Source organism: Eucalyptus grandis, chromosome 1, assembly GCF_016545825.1.
Source record: "Eucalyptus grandis isolate ANBG69807.140 chromosome 1, ASM1654582v1, whole genome shotgun sequence".
NCBI classification, from domain to species: Eukaryota; Viridiplantae; Streptophyta; class Magnoliopsida; order Myrtales; family Myrtaceae; genus Eucalyptus; species Eucalyptus grandis.
The window spans coordinates 10,223,596-10,242,131 of record NC_052612.1 but is presented as its reverse complement, the minus strand read 5'-3'; the positions used below and the strand labels follow the sequence as shown (position 1 = coordinate 10,242,131).

General features: G+C 39.3%; 2 long non-coding RNA genes across 6 annotated transcripts; both read right to left on the bottom strand.

Moving 5' to 3' along the window:
- Positions 1-207: 207 nt before the first annotated feature.
- On the bottom strand, positions 208-10,612 carry LOC104432396. Of its 5 annotated transcripts, XR_005551580.1 has the most exons (7): positions 10,574-10,612; positions 9,188-10,482; positions 3,389-3,453; positions 2,961-3,039; positions 1,678-2,888; positions 1,088-1,157; positions 208-501 (listed from the first exon to the last, which is right to left on the bottom strand). It is a non-coding gene; the product is annotated as an uncharacterized LOC104432396 (long non-coding RNA). The 5 variants fall into 5 exon arrangements; XR_005551581.1 differs by lacking the exons at positions 208-501; positions 1,088-1,157 and having other exon boundaries at positions 1,174-2,888; positions 9,188-10,190; positions 10,390-10,482; XR_005551579.1 differs by lacking the exons at positions 208-501; positions 1,088-1,157 and having other exon boundaries at positions 1,174-2,888; positions 9,194-10,482.
- LOC120293872 lies at positions 6,562-8,820 on the bottom strand. The gene is made up of 2 exons (XR_005551583.1): positions 8,305-8,820; positions 6,562-6,708 (listed from the first exon to the last, which is right to left on the bottom strand). It is a non-coding gene; the product is annotated as an uncharacterized LOC120293872 (long non-coding RNA).
- Positions 10,613-18,536: the final 7,924 nt, after the last annotated feature.

Here is an 18,536-nt window from a genome sequence, read left to right as displayed (position 1 = left end):
TTTTGCGCTCAAAATTCTTCCAAGTGAGAAACTACTGTCTTTTGGGAACCTTTTTATTGAAAATCTTGCCTGCAATTGACAGATTATTTGCTGATTCCATGATATTCGCTTTTTATATTAAAGAAGTCTCTCACATTCACAAAAATGCAGCTAGAACTGGACATCTAAAACGGTAATCTTGTCGACAAACATGACTTTATGCTTCACTTCACATCCAGAATCACCTGTACATGCAGTCTTCCTGCAAGCATTTTGAAATTCTACCTTTGCTAAATAATAGCATGATGTAGTTTGCAAAGGACTACTGCACCGCATTAGAAGAGGTCCCCCTTATATCAAGAATCCTATCAAGATTATCAGCATAGAGCACATTATAAACACCTTTAGCGAAGAACTTTGGAACACGTTTCCATAACGTCTCCTGACATCTCATTTCGGTCCACATCTCCGTCCTGTGATGCTCAGGAATGTTCTTTGAATTTTATGAAATGCAGCTTGAATCTACACAAGAAGGATAGGATTTGCTAATTATCAATAAATGGAGATATTTGAGATCGGAGCATCACAATTTACATTATGAAAGATAAGGTACAAATGCACAAACATCATTTGCACCAATTGTAGTTGGACTGTAATGAACAGAGACTACATGGGCTGGCCGATGAAAACGTAAACAATAGGCTTGGAAGAAGTAACAATTAGCAACACTTTCCTTGTTTGCGTTTAGGAACATAATTGATGTCAATAAAAATATGCTGAAAGGTGAAGTGCTTAAACTACATAATAGAAAGATAAATTTATTATTTGGTTATTTTGCAATATCCTGTTAGCAAAATCAGCAAAACAGGATAGTTTGCTTTAACTTTACAAAGTCAACGTCGCATGAGAACTGACCTTATCAAATTAAAAAAGTCAGAAACCTATATGACAACATTCAAAGGATAGTATCACATTGATGAACTAATAGAAATGAAGGAGATTGTCCTCATGCATACTTGCATACTTTTTCAGGTGCAATTCCATAGCTCGTATAGTATGAGCAAACAAGTTATTTTTCCATTGTTATGGTACGACTAGTAGTGCATACCTCCCTCTGCAAAGCCTTATCGAGTTCCGGAATGATAACATTAGAATGCAACAGCATTAAACAAACATTTCTGCATCAGGGTGACATACAAAAAAATCAGCAGCTACGTATTGGATTAACAGAGAGGTTGAACCTCATGAACATACAAAAAGTAGACTCAACTCAAAATACAACATCAAAATCATTCAAGTATGTGCCGTCGAGACCAGATAAAGTGTACTAGATCCTCACAGCATAAAAAATTCCCCAAGTAACATAGAGAATCTCAAGCGAAGACAAGTCACCATTTTCACTTGGAATTGCTCTTTCAAATAACAGCATGATGGGAAACTTATAGTGCACCAATTTTTCAACCTTCCTATAGCACTAGGAAGCTTTTCAATACCAGAACCACTAATGTCTAGATGTTACAAATTCTGTAAATCTCAAGTTGAGCTAGTGATAACTGTGAGCGACTCACAACAGCTGGCACTCGGTTTCTCCAACTTCCTCAGAGAACCAATAGACGTAGGAATCTCAGTAATATCAGCAAAATCTAATATAAGTTCTAATTTGACAGATTCACCTCCTTTCAGTTCTAACTCACATACCCATCCGCTCTTGGTCCAGTCCGTTGCCACATTCTTCTTCCACAATCCCAAATCTCCTGTGGATCCTAAGATTGCCACACTCTCCCCAATTTCATCTTGGCGATCCAACCGAACGATGAGATGCACCTTCTCCCGTCCCAGCAATGATATGATCTTCTTTGCTTTCTTCTCCTCTTCTCTGCAATGAACACATTATTTCATAGCTTCTACCAATAGTCTCCTTCCTTGTCTAAACAACTTAAACAACAATTTTCATTTGAACCACCGATTCATTGTTTGTCATTTAACACCACATTCAAAGAGAAACCTCAAATCAAGACGGTGTCAAATAATCCATGCTGCTAGCTTTTATTGAAAGAAGAACTCGAAAGAAAACACCACGAACAACCATGAAGGAGCGACTCTAAGCTGCATGAGCTCCATGCATCCACATGAGAGAACACCACGAACAACCATGAAGGAGCGACTCTGAGCTGCATGAGCTCCATGCATCCACATGAGAGAATCTCGAAGGGGAGAAGTAATGATGCTCTTCAAGAAAAAACTGGTCTCTTTACTTGGTTTTAGGTATGAAAATGCACATGGCTGTGTCTCTTCTGCTTTTATATTCATGCTTAAATAAATCAAGTTTGATGTTATATGACCAAAATGATTGGAAGATGCCTACATATGAATTTCCGATGTAACCAGACCAAACAGATGATTTTATAATGCCATTATTTTGGGTTCATAATTCTTCCAAATGTGAAACTACCATCTTCTTGGAAACCTTTTCATTGAAACTCTTGGCTGCAGTTGATAGATTATTTTTTGATTCCACGGCATTTGCTTTTTCCATGAAAAAAGTCTTCCAGTCACAAAACTGTAGCTTGAAGTGGACATCTAAATGGTAATCTTGTTAACAAATCTCATTTTATGCTTGACTTCACATATAAAACTACCTGCACATGCAGTCTTCCTCCAAGCGATTTGTGATGCAGCCTTTGCTAAAGAATAGCACGATTTCAACCTTGCAAAGGACTAATGCACCACATGAGAAGAGGTCGCCTTATATCAAGAACCTTTGAAGAGTATTAACAACATGGATGACAAATGCCAATGGCAAAGAACTTCAAAATGCCTTTCTATACTGACATAGCTCATTCTTGCCCTTATTTAAACCCTGTGGTGTTTGGGGACTTCCTCCGAATTTCATCAAATGCAGCTTTAATCTGCATAAGGAAGATAGCACTGAGTAATTATCAATAAATGAAGATGTCCAAGATCGTAGCATCATAATTTACCTCATGAGAGATTAAGGTACAAATGCATAAACATTGACACCAATCAGAGTTGGACCACAATGAAAGGAGACTTCATTAGCTGGCCAATGAAAAAGAAACACATAGGCTTAAAAGAAGTAATCAATTAGCAACACTTTCCCTGTTTGTGTTTAGGAACCGAATTGAAGTTAATAAAATTATGCTGAAAAGGTGAAGTGCCTAAACTACTAAACAAAAAGATGCATTTCCTACTTGGTTATTTTGCAAGGTCCAATTAGCAAAATTAGCAATACTAGATCGTTTGCAAAGAGGTCAATTTTAGGTCAATTTCAACTTTACAAATCCAATGCCGCATACATGAGAACTGAGCTTGTCAAACCTATATAATAACATTCAGAGATCATCACACATATAAACTGATAGAAATGGAGGAGCCTAGCAATGCATACCTCCCTCTGCATAGCATCATCAATTCCAAAGTGATATCATTAGACTGCAACCGCATCGAACAACTCTACATGTCACGCCCCGGACCCCGAGCGCGTGCCCATCCCTATCTGATCGATAATAATTTGCGACTTCCCAGGACGAGTCGCCGACCCTTACCATTTTATTGCACATGCAGAAGCGAAAAGAAATTACCTAACAGTAATCATCTCGGGATAGAAAAGCAGGACAATAGATTCAAAAATAAACATGCTTTTATATATACACTGAGTCATGTACACAGGTCTATGGCCAAAAGACTACAAAAGACTAGCCTTCCAAAAAGAAGCAGTCCTAACTGATCTACGCTTCCGATCACCTCCTCTCAACTCCAGGTCCTCCACTCGACAACCCTGAAAATGTTGTCCCACAACGGGGTGAGATATCATCTCAGCAAGTCTAAGCTCTAAACCCCAATTAGGAGGGAAATACGCCCAGAAGTGTCCTAGTCACACATTCACACAATCAATGAGACTTACCTCGTCTCAGATCTACCCTACAAGTCAGTACAATTTATATCACAGACAACATGAGAACATAAGCAACAATAAGCCCCAAATAACTGAAACGCCACACTCAATTAATTATGTGTTTCTAGTTTTGATCTCGGCATATAGCACGGCCTACTCTCAGTTCGGCAGTCTTCTGGCATTGCCAGGCATCGTCTCACCCAATTGAGCACGGCACGTCTCTTTATCAGACGGCTTTCCCGAAGGAGCATAGGGTCTGGGAATCAAGCGACCAGGCTTCCCGTTATCCAGGGGGTATCCCAAATAGGGATAACGTCCAGCTCAACAGCCCGGGACGATTTCTCTCAACCATCACATGATCACTCAAATATGGCCTAGGGCACCGTGCATTGCACTCAAATGCTTCAATTAAAATTGTGAGCCTGGCATTTTTCTTCGTATTAGAAATTCACATGAAATTACTCGTGTGTGGGTACACGGTCAACTTGATCCAGAAAAATTGATATTCATTCTTTTTGAAATCCCACTATTTCATATAGTACTAAAAACCAATTTTGGTGTCAAAACCCGACACCTAGGATTTTCTGAATAAATATTGGAAATTCACAATTTTTGTAATTAAATACCAAAAATCAAATCAGCACTCAATTTGCATAATTTAACACTCAATTGCAAAAATTAACCCCACCATTGCAATCAAGACGAAATTCCGTCACCGGCTATCCCGGCCTAATTTCCCGAAAAATAATTAATAATTAAATAATTACTGAAATTATTTAAATAAATCAATTTAAATTCTACAAATAATGACCTAGGCCAAAATCATTAAATTAATAACCAATACGGATTTGGAGAAATTCCCAAACCCTTCTAGATAAATAATACAATTTATTTAGGCCATAGCTAAACCATGCTAACCACCTAACATGCTCAATTAAATAATTAGATTTCTAATTTAATCTAACTAACCACCTAATTCCTAATAAAATAAATCTAAACACCCCTTAAACGTCATTAACCTACTAAGCGAGTTTAGAGTATAAACTCACTGGTTAATTGCGGAAACCGGTTCACCGCGACGACGGCGTCGGCGGACTTAGGCCGGGCCTAAACGAGCCCAACAAATCTCAGCCGAAATCTGAGATTTGCTTTTGAAATTGGACTGGGCTTGAGTTGCTTCACAGGCTTCAATTAACGCTGGCTTGGAAAGGCTGAGTTGGGCTGGAATTATGCGTGGACTGAACTGCTGCAAATTTGGGCCTGACTTCAAGTGGGCTGAACATTCATGGGCTAGCTGAAGCTGAATCTCACGGCTGGGCTTGACTGCACTTGGGCCGAAGGAAGAAACACGTGGCCTGCTCCTTGGCCTGTTGACCGCAAGCGAGAGAGGCAGCCGGTCCACGAGCTGAAGAAGAGTGACCACGCGGACAGGAGCTGCTTCGGAGGATCTCACAAGTGTGGAAGTGGGGCTGCTTCGGCTTCGCTGGAATCACGAACAAGAAGATGGAAGCTGCAAAGTCCACGAGTTGGCTGGGGACGTTCCAGCGTGGAGGTGGCGAAGGTGCTGGAGCAGCGAAGATGAAGACGTGAGGCACGCTGAAGCAACCGCTTCTTCACGTGGGCAGCTCACGCTTCGGGGGACGTTGCTGGTCTTCGTGGCAGCTTGATAAGAAGACCCGGTGGAGGCAGCTCGGTGGGATTTGCAGTTGACGTGAGCTGAAAGAAAATCGATAGAAATTGAGGTATAAAAGAAGAAGTGGGCGTTGACGGGGGCGTGTGACAGCGGAATGGATTTCGGTGAAGTGGATGAAGCTGCAGACGTCCACGTGAAAGCTTCGTTTGAGAGAAGTGGACTTGGAGGAGGGAAGACCAACGTTGGTGGAGGGTGTGGGCTTCCAAGACACGCACGAAGGAAAGCAGAAAAATGAAAGCAAAATGGAAGCTAAAGGAGATGGATTGATCGAATGAGGAAGAAGCCGGAGGAAAAGGGAACGTGCGTGAGAAGCCAAGGGAAGAAAGTCAAGGAGAGATATCAATTCCATTAATTGTTGGTTCCCTATAAAGCCCACATGCATATCCCCTTGTCTCCCTTTACTTTCTTATAAGATAATTCCACCTATTAATAAATTTTGCTGCCTAAAATGCTGCCCCACACCTTATTCCGAATTTCTAAATCTTAGGATCAATTTCATCACTCAATTTCCCAAATTGAGGTCCAATTTTGATGTAGAAAAAAATCCCGAATAATTTTCTGTAAGTCCCCAACACTTAAAAGCTCGGCTTGGAAGTCAAAACTCGCTTAAATTCGGCCATTACGAATTTCCGTTAATTTTCTGCGGTGTCCAAATCAATTTTCCACAAAAATCCCGGAATCTCTAAAAATTTCTCGGAGAGTGAGTCGACGTTCCTAAAATAGCTTGTGACACATCAGATGTCACGCCCCGATCCTCAGGCACGCACACATCTGTCTCACTTGGTCGATTTTATAATGCGATATCCCAGGACAATGTATCGCCGACCCTTTCATTTATTAAGCACATGCGGAAGCGATTAAAATCCCTGACAATAAAACGATGGGATAGAAAAGTAGAGCCATATTTTTCATATTGAAATTTATAACCAAACTTTTATACAAACCATAAAGCAGAACACTTCACAACTTTTTGTTCTAAACTCTATTCACATCAAGATGGAGATATCAAAGAAGATACAATCTCAGTTCATCTGGGCCGTACTCAAGGCCCCTCTCAGGATTATCTTCTTTTCCCAAAAATCCTTCTCCGACTCTTCCTCCTCAGCTCCTTAGCAGGGTCCTGAAATGTTTTTCCCCAAACTGGGATGAGACTACGTCTCAGCGAGTTCTACCCCACTAAGCCCAATTAGTAAACTATTATACTATAGGCTGCCTAAACACGCACAGATCAGAAGACGTACCTTCGCATCAGATCCCACCTGCAAGTTAGTACAATTCATAATATGCACATAAGCAATCATATCACAGATCGAAGCATCGATCAAATCGACCTAGTCGATTAAATGCCAACAAGACCACTCACGGTCATTTCCAATCAGTCAATCAATTCACGACGTCAAATCAAAGCAATGATCAATCGACCTAGTCGATTACAAGCCATCACGACCCATGCTCAGTCGGCATATTCAATACTATCTATGAAGTCCTATCGAATCAGGACTGCTCACCCAAAGCTGATAAGTAGATAGCATAGCTTACTCAAAGCTGATAATAAGGTATACTGCTCACCCAAAGCTGGCATATCGCCCGTAGGTCGATATAGTATACCGGTATATCTTGCCACCAAAAAGCCGACATATCGCCCGAAGGCCGATATAGTATACCATATGCTCACCCAAAGCCGATAATAAAGTATACTTGCTCACCCAAAGCCGACATATCGCCCGTAGGTCGATATAGTATCTTGTATCTTCTTCACCCAAAGCTGACATATCGCCCGAAGGCCGATATAGTATACTCTATGCTCACACAAAGCTGATAATAAGGTACACTGCTCACCCAAAGCTGACATATCGCCCGAAGGCCGATATAGTATACCCTCTCCACAGTCCAATATTCCCATTATTCTCTATAGCCCACCAAAACACTTTTGGTGCTGTCAACCGAAACACCGGTTGTTTTCCAATTAATAATCAAATATTAATCCATTAAAGGATAATTCTCAATTTCACAAATAATTCAATTCAAAGACAAACTAAAGCTCGATTAAATAAACGAAGCTGCGCCATGACAATCAGCACGAAATTTCGGTCGTCGCCCATCTCAATCTTAATTTCTGAAAATTAAATAATTAATAATTAATTTCGAAAATTAATTATTTATTATTAAAAATTCTGTTTAGCTCAAAATAAGGTCTAATTGAATAAACGGATTTCACCACGGTCATCAACATAATTTTCCGATCACGGGTCATCCCAGTTGAATTTTCAGTAAATAAATAATTATTTAATTAATTTCGAAAATTAATTAATATTAAAAATTCAATTTAACTTAAAATAAAGTCGATTAAATAAACGGACTTCACCACAGTCATCCTCATAATATTCCGGTTCCAGACCATCTCCCTTGAATTTTCGGAAAATAAATAATTATTTAATTTAATTCCGAAAATTAATATTTAAATGCCAAAAATCTCACTTAAGCCTGAATCATCAAATTGAAGCTCAATTAGAGGTCCGAAAATTCCCGAGACACTCCCAATAAATAGTAGACCACGTCTACTTGTTAATTGCACAATCAATTTATCTAAATCGCATCACAATTGACTAATAATTGCTAATTACTTCTAATCTAACAACCTAAACATAATTAATTAAAACTAAACCAACCTAAAGCATAATTAGCCAACTAATCCGGGATTAGTGAGATTACTCACCAAATCGCGCGCAAATCGGATCAATCCGACGGCGGCGACGCGAGGAACAATTCTTCCCAAAGCGCGGCTCGGGTTCGGGGCCGGGAAACGGCCCAAAAAGGCCTTGAACAGTGCTGGAAACCCATTTTTCCAGCTGCTGTTCATGGCCAAACGAGGCTGTTCCGGTGGCTGAGATGGCGGAGCAAGGCCGGCGGAGGGCGAGGGGAACGTCGGGGAGGTCGGGCGGAGTTGGGCGGTGGCCGGAGGTGGCTGGTCGGTGGCTGGTCGGTGCGGACAGGGGCGAAACAGGGCTGATTCGCGGCTGGATCGCGCGGGACGGCGGGACGACGGCGAGCGGCGGGCACTCGGGCGCGGCGCGGACGCGGGCGGCGGTGCGGCGACGGGATGAGCGGCGAGCGGTTCTCGGCAAGCTGCTGTCTCCGAGCTCCTGGTTCGCACGAGAAGAAAAGAAGGAGAAGAAGGGAACCGGTTCTATCGTGAGGAGGAAGAAAGAAGAGAGAGGAGAGAGAAGAGAGAGAGATAACCTTTTGACTAGTCAAAGGTGAAAAAAGAAAGAGAGAAGAAGAAACCAATTTGAAATTGGCAAGGGGTATTGGCGGCGGGGAGGGGATTCGCACGAGAGAAAAGAGGGATGGAGAGAGAAAAGAGAGAGAGAAAAGAAGAGAGAGAGAGAGAGAGAAAAGAAATAAAATAATATAACACCACGTGGTATTATTTTTCTTTTCTTTCTTTTCTTTTCTTTTCTCTTTCCCTTTCTATTTTCTTTTTGGGCTTCAACACACTCGGGTAACATACAAAAAAATTATCAACTTAGTTTTTGATTAAAGGAGAGCTAGAACCTAATGAGCATACATAAAGCATATTTAATTGAAAAAAAAAATACATTTACAATCATTTAGGGATGTGACATTGAGATCAGATCAAGTGTTTTGGATCTTCACGAGTATCAAAACTTCCTTAGGACACTCCAGTCGGCCCCAAAGCCTCTTCAAGTTTGGCACGCAAGATGGTCCTCAGCTGTTGTTGATGCTTCCTCTGCAAAATCCCTTTTCTTTATTTTGATCAGTCTCAAGTATGGAATTTGAAGTTCCTTAGCCAAGTGAGCCACACCCAAATCATTCATGTAATAAAGCAATTCCATGGCAACAATAGGATCAAACGGTATGCAAACTAATTAGCAAATTCTTGAGCTCCTCATCCTAGCTTGTTTCACGACGGGCAAAACATTGTTCATTAATGCAAAAGTCATCGATACAGTTAATCGAACTAAAGTCCCAAAGTAAGCCTTGATCATTACACAGACCAACCAAACCTGTCATGGAAGCAGCACCAATTTACCTTGTTTGATAATATTCAAAACAATAGTTTGACTACTAGTAATGTTAAGGTGGCGTACATTCATATATGACAGACTAGCCAAAACTACTTTAACATTTTTTTTTATCACAAACCAAAAACACTTGATATGTTTTATTTTAGCTCACTTCATCATACTTAATGGGAATTGATGCTATTCTTAGAAGGTTCAAGAGGGACATCAAGGGAACAATAAGAAACTTGATAGGGTTTCTGTTCATCGCGGAAAACCAATATGTTTGTCTCAAACAGGACATCTGCCATTAGTCAAATTTCACACAAAAGAACTCACAAAGTAACTCAAAATGGCCAAGGATTTTTTCAAAGAAAATATTAATTCTGGACAGGGAAATTCTGGGCGTAGTTTACAATATTGAGTAGCAGAAGTTCATCAGCCTCAATTTGAAAATTTCAAATCCCAGGTTTACTTATGGAGGAACTATTAAATCATTGGGGAATTCTTGTTTACCTTTGCTTGATATTTTCATCCTTGCCTTGCAAGCTGCTAATCTGTTTGTAGTTTGCAGAAGCTGCCAATGGAAGGATAAACGAAAAATATTGCTACATCGTAACCAACAGCAATATGTGTAGGCAAATTTGGAGTTTCCAAAATCAATCAAATAGATACCCAGCGTAGAGCAAATCATTCTAAAAGAAATTAAAATAAAGCTTCAAGAAAACTATTACTCTATTTGCTCACGCTGGCTATTCAAGGATGGAGAATCTTACTATGCCTTCTATTGACATTTGGGTCTATATTTTGATCTTGGCTGAAGCATCATGTATGACCAACTCCCCCATTCCTTCAATTATGACAGAACCCTGTCATGGAAAACCTTCTTGTCAAAAGAAGATGGGGATGAAAAGTAGGTCATGAATCTCAGAAGAAAATGATTGTTAACTGCTTATTTACCTCTGTTGAGGAAACATCACTCCAAAAGTCAAAAGATAGGAAATATCCAAATCAATTAAATTCAACTTTTCAAGTTCCCAAAGCTAAGGAGGTTTCTTGCTGTCTCGAACTCTTAGAGATCCTAACTTCTCACATCCCATCAAATCTGGAAAGTCTCTATTGATTTGCATCCTGTAAAATCCAAGTCTTCTAAGAACTTCGCACCATCAAGACCTTGAATTTCGACTATATTGTCGCACCCGACAGCCACTAATTTCTTCAGACACCGTGATTCTGGACAGAGAAGCCTTTTAATGGAATTGCAATCATATATAAATATGACCTCCAAGAATGCCAAATTATCATGCCCTGAATTTCAACTAGGCTATTGCAATGCTCAGCATGCAATCATTTCAGACGAATCAATTGTGAAAGGTTCAATCTTTCAATGGAACTACACTTTTCTATGGAAAATCTCGAGGGAAGGCAACTCACCAATTTCACTTTTCAGACAACAGCACAATGAGATATGTAGAGTCTGCAGATTTTTCAGCCTTCCAATCGCATTGGGAAGCTTTTCGATTGCAGAAAAACTCAAATGAAGATGTTGCAAATTCTGTAAATCCCCAATCGAGCTAGGGATTTCTCTCAGAGACTCACAACCATAAGCGCTCGATTTCTTCAACTTCCTCAGAGAACCAATAGACGTGTTCATGGTCATCAAGAGAGAGAAAAAAAATCCTTCCCATCCGAGAAAGGGGAGAGGAGAGAGAGAGAGAGAGAGAGAGAGAGAGATTGAGGACACGGATGGACCCGTGGTCACCGAGCTACCGATCCCATGGAGTTGGCCGGAGTCTAGAGATCATGACGATTCAAACTCTTAACCAAAACCAGATGTACGTAGCCAAATCCCGGCCTCGCATGCTCGAACACGCTTCACCCCGCACAGACTAGACAACGTGAAGGAGTCGGCGATAAAAGCATCGTGGTGGAATGATCCGGAGAAGAAGAGGAAGAGGAGGGTGGCCAGGTACAAGCTTTATTCGGTCGAAGGCAAGTTCAAGGCTTCTTTCAAACAAGGGTTCCGATGGTTGAAGCGCAAATGCTCGACCTTCGCACGTCGATTCTAATTAGCAGAAATTAAGGAATACCGTGTCCATCGTCATCAAGAGAGAAAAAGGGTGAGAAAGAGGAAACAGAGAGATTTGCTGTGCTCTTTGGGTGTTCATCTTTATATGTATCTAATGGTAATCAAATATTCGAAAGGGTGCCGCAAATGTTCAATCTCTCCGATATTATGTTCTTCTGACTCGTTGTTTCATTCATCGATCTCCAGCATTCAAAACATAGGCAAATGAGATGAATCGTACGTGATAGTAATATATTTTTATATTTACCGATTTTTCTTTTTCTTTTTTGAATTTTCTTACCTTCTAATACATTTGTAACAGGATTCTGCATCCATGCCCATGCAAAGTAGAATTGTCTGATTTGTTCAATTCTCCTCTTTTCTGTAAGATCTTTTCCTAATAAATGTGATGCTGATTGCAAAACCAGATGGATACTTGTATTTGTAGGATTGACATTACCATCTATTTTGTGGTCGATTTTGTTGGGTACGATTTTGTTTTGGCCGAATGTTGTCTACGCCTTGTTTCTGGGGTTCTTTAACCCCCCTAATTTCCCAATTTGTCTAGTTTGATTCTTCGTTGTACAATTCATCATATGGCAACATATATTGCTGAAGTAGATATTCTAAAATGACATGCACCGGTGCTAAACAAAACGAAAGGCTTTCGATGGTTCCATTTTGATTTGAGGACAATTTTTCATATTTCGAATGCCGTCCCGTTGAGACCGGAGTTACGAAAATGTGGAAAACTGAAAAGCCCAAAGGGAACCCTCTTTAATTCTATCAAAACTTGCGTAGTTATTGTTCAAATGGTCGTAATTTATAGGATCTTGATGTAATATGTGATAGAACTTTCAAAAACAAGGTGAAAACAAAGGAGAAGGAGAGTATGAAAACCCATGAGCAGAACCAAACCGGTTCACCAGGTTTAACACCTTCATCCAGTTATCCAGTCGATTCACAGTTTTCAAATTTTAAATCAATTCAGCCGATAAGGTTGTGACTAAAATTCTAAAAGTAGTCAAAACACATAGCCATTGCCCTTTGGAATAATGGCTTAGACACTGGTTAAGCAACTTAGTAAATAAAGTGTAGACTCAAAATATCGACTTTACTTGTGATTTTTCTTGTGAAATGTTCAATCAATATTCTGAAAATTTAATTATTTCACATTAAGTATGTTTAACAAGTATTTCAACACACCCCACACTATATTTGTGTTAGTAATTATAGATCCGAACTTGGCTTAAAAAGCTACTTGGCCTTACAAGCTACTTGGCCTTGTATTGAGCTCTGGAAAAATTGAGTATAAGTTCAAGTAGACAAGCAGCGAATCAGACAGAGTACCTTGCCAGTAGCTTTCAGCCTTTCAACTACTAAAATTCCACCATTGTCATCTAGTACAAGGGTACAGGAATAACAAAGAGTGACCTCAAAGAAATTGCTTCGATTAAGGCTTCAATGCGTGACTGGTTAACACAATTTGGTTTAGTAGAGTCTGATTATTAACCAATAAGATGACCCTTTTAAAGTTTTTTGTTCAAACCAAATGAGTAAATTTTGGGAATGGCCTTTTCACCCTTCCGAAAATTTCCCACATTTTTCAATAGTCTTCAATCGTAGCCTACGCCAGAGAAAAATAGGTTTCAGATATGAAAATGTACATGGATGTGGCTCTTCTGCTTTTAGATTCATGCTTAAATAAATCAAGTTTGAGATTATACGATCAAAACGATTGCAAAATGCCTGCATATGATTTTTCAATGTAACCAGACTAGGAAGATGATTTTACACTGACGAGTGCTTTATTTCGTGTTCAAAATTCTTTCAAATGAGAAAACTACTGTCTTCTTGGAAACATTATCGTTGAAACTCTTAACTGCAATTGACAAATTATTTGCTAATTCCATGGCATTCGCTTTTTCCACAAAAAGAATCTCTCCGCCACAAAATTATAGCTTGAAGTGGACATCTAACTGGTAATCTTGTTAGCAAATCTCATTTTATGCTTAACCTGCAAATGCATTCTTCCAGCAAGCAATTTGTGATTCGGCCTTTGCTAAAGAATAGCACGATGTCAAAGCTCGCCAAGGCCTAATGCACCATATGAGAAGAGGTCGCCTCACATCCAGAATCCTTTGAAGAGTACTAACAACACAAACACCAACAGGAAAGAACTTCGGGATGACTTTCCATAATGACAAAGCTCATTCCTGCTCGCATCTCCATCCCATGGTGTTTGGGGACTTTCTCCGAGTTAAATGAATTGCAGCTTGAATCTACACAAGACGAATAGCACTGACTATAATCATCAGTAATGAAAAAAACCAAGATACGTAGCATCACAATTTACCCCATCAAAGATAAGGTACAAATGCATAAACATCATTTCCACCAGTTGGACCACAATGACAGATGCTTCATTAGCTGGCTGATGAAATAGAAAACAACAGACTTGGAGAAGTAAGCAATTAGCAATACTTCCCTTGTTTGAGTTTAGGAACAGAATTGATGCTAACGGAATGATGCTGAAAAGGTGTGAGTGCCTAAACTACAGAACAGAGAGATGTATCTGTTACTTGGGTATTTCACAATATCCTATTAACAAAATCAGCAATACCAGATAGTTTGCAAGGAGGTCAATTTCAACTTTACAATTCCAATGCCGCATACACATGAGAGGTGAGCCTATCAAATCAAAAACCTACATGAGAATATTTACGAGATATTATCACACTAATAAACTGATAGAAATGAAGGAGATTGTCATCATGCATACTTGCATACTAATTTCAGGTGAAATTACATAGCTCATATATTCTAAGCACACAAGTAAGTCTTTAATAGTACAACGAACACTGCATACCTCTCCCTTCAGAGCCTCAGCGAGTTGAGGAGTGATATATTTAGAATGCAACTTTATCAAACAACTCTGCAACAGGGTAACATACAAAAAGTCAGCAGCTACGTGTTTGATTAACGGAGAGATAGAACCTAATGAGCATACAAAAAGCATATTTAATTGAAAAATATACATTTACAATCGTTCAGGTACATACTGTTGACATGATCAAGTGTTCGGATATTCACAAGCATCAAAACTTCCTCAGGACACTCCAGTTGGCCCCAGAGCGTCTTCAAGGTTGGCACAGAAAATGGTCCTCAGCTGTTGTTATGGAATTGAAGTTCCTCAGCTAAGTTAGAACTAGTAATCATGTTAACAAATCTCATTTTATGCTTCAATTCACATATAGAACCTCACATGCAGTCTTCCTGAAAGTGATTTGTCATTCAGCCTTTGCCAAAGGAGAGGACAATGCCAAAGGTTGCACAGGACTAAAACACCACATGAGAAGAGGTCGCTTTATATCAAGAATCCTTTGAAGAGTATTAACAACACGGAACACATGATAAACACCATTAGCAATGAACTTCAGGATGCATTTCCATAATGACATAGCTCATTCCTGCAGTATTTTGGGACTTTCTCCAAGTTTCATGGAATGCAGCTTCAATCTACACAAGGAAGATAGCATTGACTAATTATCAATAAATGAAGATATCCGAGATCCTAGCATCACAATTTACACCATGAGAGATAAGGTACAGTTGCATAAACATCATTGACACCAATTGCAGTTGGACGACAATGAACAGAGACTTCATTAGCTGGCTGATGGAAAAGAAACCAACATGCTCAAAAGAAGTAAGCAATTAGCAACACTTTCCCTGTTTGTGTTTAGGAACAGAATTGAAGTTAATAAAATTATGTTGAAAAGGTGAAGTGCCTAAACTATAGAACAGAAAGATGTATTTGCTACTTGGTTATTTTGCAAGATCCAATTAGCAAAATCAGCAATACATGATAGTTTGTGAGGAGGTCAATTTCAACTTTACAAATCCAATGCCGCATACATGAGAGCTGAGCCTATCAAATCAGAAACCTATCTGAGAACATTTAGAGGATAGTATCACACTAGATAGAATGAGGAAATTGTCATCATGCATACTTGTGTCCTAATTTCAAGTGAAATTCCTCAGCTCATAGAGTATCAGCACACGAGTTAGTCTTTCAAGGTACAACTAGCAGTGCATACCTCCCCATTCAGAGCCTCGTCAAGTTCAGAGTGATATCATTAGAATGCAATTGTATCAAGCAACTCGCATCGGGTAACATATAAAAAGTCAGAAGCTATGTGTTTGATTAATGGAGAGGTAGAACCTAATGAGCATACATAAAGCCTATTTAATTAAAATAAGTACATTTACAATCGTTCAGGTATGTGTTGTTGAGACAAGATCAAATGTTTGAACATTCACACAAATCAAACCTTCCTTTGGACACTCCAGTTGCCCCTAGAACGTCTTCAAGGTTGGCACACAAGATGGTCCTCAGCTGTTGCTGATGCTTCCTCCGCAAAATCCATTTTCTTCATTTTGATTGGTCTCAAGTATGGAATTTGAAGTTCCTCAGCCAAGCTAGCCACACCCAAATCAGATGATAAAACAATTCCATGGCAGCAATAGGATCAAATGCAATGCAAACCAATTAGCAAATTCTTGAGCCCCTCATCCCACCTTGTTTCATAGACCAGGCAAAAATTGTCTAATTATGCAAAAGGTCATCGACACGGTTGATTGAATTGAAGTCCCAAAGTAATTCTTGATCATTGCATAGACCAACCAAACCTGTCATAGAAGCAGCACAAGTTTACCTTGCTTGATAATATTTCAAAACAACAGTATGACTACTAGTAATGTTAAGGGGGTCTACATTCATATATGACAAACTAGCCAAAACAACTTTCAACATTTTCTTTGTCACCAAACAGAAACACTTGAACCTTGAATTTTATTTTATCTCAGTTCATCATATTCCGAGAAGCAATGCTCTTCTTAGAAGGTTAATGAGGGACATCAAGAGAACAATAAGAAACTTGACGGGGGTTTCGTTCATCACAAAAAATCAAAAGGTGTTTGTCCCAATCATGATATCTACCATTAATCAAATTTGACATACAAAAGAACTTACAAAGGAACTCAAAATGGCCAAGGATTTTTTTCAAAGAAAATATGAACATTGGACATTGGGAAATTTTGGGTGTAGTATACAATAACGAGTAGTAGAAGTTCATCAGCCTCTAGATGAAAATTTCAAATCCCAGGTTTTTCGATAAGGGAAATGTTAATTATATGTTTGCAGTCTACAGAAGCTGGCAACGGAAGAATAAACAAAAAACATTGCTATAATGTAATCAACAGCAATTATAGAGGCAAATCCGGAGTTTCCAAAATCAATCAAATAGATACCCATTGTAGAGCAAATCATTCTAAAAATTTCTCTTTTCGCTCATGCCGGCATTTCAAGGATGAAGAATCTTACTATGCCTTCTATTGGGTCTACATTTTGATCTTGGCTGAAACATCACATCAGCTTCTGGCCAACTCCCCCACTCCTTCAATAATGTAAGACTAGCAATTTAGACCCTGTCATGGAAAGCCTTCTTGTCAGAAGAAGATGGTGATGTAAAGTTGGTCCTGGATCTCAGAAGAAAAATGATTGTTCATTGCTTATTTACCTTTGTTGAAGAAACATTACTCCTCACTATTGTAATACTGGTGTAAAATTTATTACATCATTATCACCGCAAGATAATGTTTCCAAAGAGAACTAAAACAAAAACCAGGGATGTCATTCATAATTGCTATTCACGTGCGTTCCAGATAAGTTAGGTATTGCTTCCAATGAGTCACAACCAGAAATATTCAAATAAGTTAAATTCAACATTTCAAGTCCCCAAAGCTGAGCAAGTTTCTTGCAGTCTCGAACCATTAGATATCGTAGCTTCTCAAATCTTGTCAAAGCAAGTTTCTTGCATTTTGAATCCAACTCCTAGAAGACATCGTAACCTTCTCACAGATTATCAAATTCTGGTCTTCAAAGCCTTCTCCATTGATTTGCATCCAAATAAGTTAAATTCAACATTTCTAAGAACTTGCAGTCTCGAACCATTCAAGACCTTGAATTTCAAGTCTATTGATTTGCATCCTGTAAAATGCAACTCTTCTAAGAACGTCACACCGTCAGGACCTTGAATTTCAACTAGATTGGGACACATGCATTCACATAATAATAAGTTAGGTTTTGCTTGCAATGAGTCACAACCAGAAATATCCAAATGAGTTAAATTCAACATTTCAAGTCCCCGAAGCTGAGCAAGTTTCTTGCAGTCTCGAACTCTTAGAGATTGTAATTTCTCACATCCCGTCAAATCTAGCAAAGTCTCCATTGATTTGCATCCTATAAAATCCAACTCTTCTAAGGACTTCACACCGTCACGGCCTTGAATTTGAAATTGTCGCACCCAGAAGCCTTGAAATTCTTCAAACACATGCAAAAATATATAAATATGACCTCCAAGGACTCCAAATTATCACAGCCATTAATTTCAACTAGGCTATCGCAATGCTCAATGCGTAATCGTTTCAGATGAATAAATCCTGAAAGGCTCAATGTTTTAATGGAACTGCACTTTTTTATTGAAAGCTCTTCCAAGTGCGTGAGTCCGCTGAGCGAAAGTGATGTCAGCTTATCCCACTCCTCAAAACAGAGTTTCAATGTTATTGAGGAAAGCTCGCGGATGTCTTCAAGTAAATGGCGTACCTCAAGATTGAGTTTTTCTAGGTGGATGAGGCGAAGGAGCTGTGGCAGTCCAAGACTCTGACAAGTAACCGACAGACATGTTAAGCCCAAAGGAAGCTCTGGCAGCGACCGGAGCTCCTTACAACCCCTTAGGTCAAGGCTTTGGAGAGAAGAAAGATTCTGAATGCTTTCTAGCAAGTCAGATATCG